General features: G+C 33.6%; 1 long non-coding RNA gene across 1 annotated transcript; it reads left to right on the forward strand.

The window, feature by feature from the left end:
* The first annotated feature begins 2,583 nt into the window (after positions 1 to 2,583).
* LOC107494421 (uncharacterized) lies at positions 2,584 to 3,811 on the forward strand. The gene is made up of 3 exons (XR_008010236.1): positions 2,584 to 2,680; positions 3,047 to 3,231; positions 3,332 to 3,811. It is a non-coding gene; the product is annotated as an uncharacterized LOC107494421 (long non-coding RNA).
* The last annotated feature ends 305 nt before the right edge of the window (positions 3,812 to 4,116 follow it).

Genomic DNA, 4,116 nt, shown 5'->3' on the forward strand with positions numbered 1-4,116 from the left:
ATTCATAGAAGATATGCTCAAACAATCATGATGCATGTATATCCCTAGTGCAGGTAATGGGATCATCTGTCGGTTTCGACCTGCTCCCGACGTAACTCAGCAACCTTTGTCTGAGTTTAGTTTCTAGTGCATAATCTCTGTAAGTAACCTCTGTCTTACAAGTGTGACTCTCTTGAGCCGATGTATGGAAACATAACCTCTGTAAGCAACCTCGGTCTTACAGGTGAGGCTCTCTCTAGCCAATGTATGTATCGATAACCTCTATCTTACAGGTGTGACCATCCCCTAGATTGGCCGATATATCTCTGAAAGCGAACCTCAATGGACTCACCACCATATCTCTGCTCATTTTCAGCAGGTACATAGTCATCTCAGCTCGTTCTCAATGCCAAACAATATCTCTGCTTATCCCCTTTTCTCTTTGTTTCTTTTTTTTTCTGTGCTCTACCCTCTTACGACATGGATTCTTTTAGATTTTATTAATCTTTGTTTTCTGCTCTCCTGTAGTAGAGGTTTCTTTAATATTTTTCTTTTCTATTGTTCCATAATATAAATTATTTTCGCATTATTCTCTCCCCTTTCTCTAAGTGACTTATAGAAAAGAATTATAAAGTTCTTTAATTAAGTATGCCTTTTTCTAAAACTTTTAAGATTACTCTGCTTGCTTGTTTTTTTATTAATAATACACATTATGATATTCTTACAAGATAATATCTTTGATAAATACTAATTATAATAATAATTAATTTTAATATAAATGAGTAATTTTAAAGAAGTATTTAAAATAATATTTACAATCTTCTTTTAAAACTTAGTTTATAAAATCTTATTTTAAATTTTTATTAATTACTTTCTAAATCACAAACTTTTTAATATTCTATTTTTAACCTCAATATTTTATAAAATTATATTTGAACCCTCACTTATTTTCATATTTATAAAAATAACCTGAACTTTTATAAAATACCCATTTTACTCCTGAACTTTACTTATTACCCAAAATACCCAAAAACTTATACAATTGCAAAATTTTACCTTGATTTTGATATACAAATACAATGTTACCTTTCAAAAATAAAATTTAATTACTAGTCTCCCTCTCATGCCAAAATCGAAACCCTGAACCTTTTTCTTTCAAAATATTACTTGTATTTTAATCCGTTGTCGAGTTTTTCGGTTATCGATTCTTCGTAACTTTTAATTTTCTCTCTTAACCATCAAACCTCACCATTTTTTTACTTGATCCTCAATAACACTCCAGCCAGAAATTCCCAAAATAATTCGGTCCCTGCTGGTTTCATTACAGTCAAGCCATGAACTTCACAAATATATCAATATATTGCAAAAATTCAATATAAACTCAATCAAACTCAGTCAATAATCAATCACAGCACCAAATCACTTATTCAATATAGATTTAATCATTGAGAATTTATCGAAATCCTACCTCCATATGAAATCAAAATACTCAAAGTTTCGAAAAAACTTTTTGACTGAGCTGTCAAAGAAGAAAACGTCAGAAATCGATTCTTTTGCCAAAAACACCAAAGAGTCGAACTTCAAGGGAATGAGAAGCTACGTCACCGTCAACTTTTACCGGAAAAAAAATGATATCAACACCACTACAAAATTTCTATTTATTTATGGGATTTATTTATGGAGGTTTTTTAAAACCTCCCCGGTCTATTTTATTTGTGGCATAATCTGAAACTCCCATTAATTACTGCTAGTTAAAATTTAAAAATCTCAAGTCCAAAATAGTCCAAAATCCAAATCAATGTTTATGTGAGATCTGAAACCCTAGATCTACCGCCACCACTTTCATCTCTTCTCCATTATCACCATCAAGCTCACTCCAGTGTTCGAGATCAGAGGGAGAGTAAGCTCGACATTGTCGCCATTCATGTCCTGGTCGATGCCGCCATCAAGCTTCTATGTCAATGTGTTGTTTCCTTCGTCTATACACCATAACTTTTGAGATCAAAGAGAGTGAGTTCGTAGCCACTGCTGGCGCCTCCATCAAGCTTATCCGTCGATGCGTTTGATTTTCTTCTTAATCACCTAAGTTCAATTTCTGTTTGTTCATCTTTTTTCTTTTTCATTGTTATTTATTTAACTCAGTTTGGATATTCTTTTTTTTTCACTTTTCTTCTATATTTTTCATGCATATATAGCGTGGTTGGAATTTATTATGAAGAAAGATCGCAATGGTGGTAGTGCGGCGGCGGTGATAGTGCGACAGCAATGACGACGGTAGCGAAGAATGGCTCTTCATAGAGCGCAACAAGTGAAGAAAAGTAGACATGGACCGAGGTCTCGAAACTCAGAGTATAGTGGTGTCACCTTCTATCAAAGGATCGGACAATGTGAATCGCATATTTGGTTAGCAATCAATAATTCAATTATAACTTTCTTGTTGAGTTTTATTTCTCCATTTTGATCATTTTATAATTGATGCTATTTTTATTTTATTTTATTCTTCCTTTTTCCCCTAATTCAACAACTCCATGCTCTGATTCATGATTATTGATTAATTATGCTCTTGATTCAATAACAGTATGATGGATTCTTCCCTTTTCTTAGAAATTGATACTTTTCCCAACAACAGCAGCACAGATTAGAGACTATTGGAGCAAAGTAAAGGCTGTTGATATTTGATAAGCACAACAATAACCCTCAGGTTAGTAAGTAGAACCATTTTCATTCATTTTATTTTTCCAACTCTTGTTTTCTCTATTTTATTGTATAAGTTGATTATAACATCTTTGCTCATGTCAGGGTTAATGCACTATCTAACTAACCTTGTTGTTGCAATTTCTGAGGATGATGGTAATTAATGATGCAATTTGCTTTAAGTTCAGTAGCAGGATTGATTTAAGACACTGAAGCTTTTGTTTGCATTTGTTTGAACAGAGCATTCTAATTAGTTTGCACTAGTCACTTTTAAGAGATAGTAGTTGAGAAAGCTGTTCCAATTTAGAACTGCTAGCATCTAAATTTTGATTACTCATTTCTTCAAGTTCATCTGATCCCTGTTTCTTGTCAGATATAATCTGTAACAGGTACAATATGCTTGACCAATATTTTGTTAAGGAACCAGTGTTTTCATTTTGGCTGAACCGTAACCCAGAGGAAGAGAATGGGAGTGAACTTATTTTTGGAGGTGTTGATCCCAATCACTACAAGGGAAAGCACACTTATGTGCCTGTGTCAAGAAAAGGTTATTGGGAGGTTAATCATTAAATATAGTCTTTTTTCTTAAAAATTACAATGCATTTTTTATTTCCCTTCTTTTTTTACTAACTTTTATCCTTTTTTTTCTTTGCAAAAGTTTGATATGGGAGATATACTTATTGGAGACAAAAAAACTAGTATGTGAAGAACAAAAAAATTAGTATAATTCTGCTAGTTTTTCATATGACATGATCATAAATGGTTCATGATTTCAGTTCTAATTTACTGACCTGATTATATTGCTATCCAGGAATTTGTGCTGACAGTTGTTCAGCTATTGTAAACTTAGGGACTTCTTTGTTGGCAGGTCCAACGGTATGAATAAAATAAGTACTCTAACCATGGTTGCCAGTTTGTTCTTCAATTCCTTTTGTAGAATTTAGGGAGGTTAATGAAAGGCAGGTAACGAATTCCTTGATTTGGGATATACAAAAGCTTGGCCCCAACTTGCCATTAGGAGCTGGAATTCATACACAAGACTAGCAGCACTGTTGGCTATAGACGCAATGTCTTCTCAACCACTCTCTCCCATCTCATTGCCACCAACTCTTACTACTTCCTCATTCCCTTCATTCCCATCCGACGTACTTTCTTTATCATCTTTCCCTCCATCGAAATTTCCAACCCCAACTAGTAAAAATATGAAAGATCTTGTTAGCATTTTCATGTGTTTTCTCTGTCTTTCTAATATCATCCACTGTATTCTAATGATACTGATCTTTGTTTCTGGTGGTAACTTTCTGTGTAACACCCTAACTACCAAAGCTCACGCTTCCGACTGCGCGCGAACATCCACACATACCATACAACTTACAAAAACTCATAAAGAGTACGTCCATATATATACATACATATATACAAATAATATTATAAACATTACCC

Source organism: Arachis duranensis, chromosome 6 (assembly GCF_000817695.3).
Source record: "Arachis duranensis cultivar V14167 chromosome 6, aradu.V14167.gnm2.J7QH, whole genome shotgun sequence".
NCBI classification, from domain to species: domain Eukaryota; kingdom Viridiplantae; phylum Streptophyta; class Magnoliopsida; order Fabales; family Fabaceae; genus Arachis; species Arachis duranensis.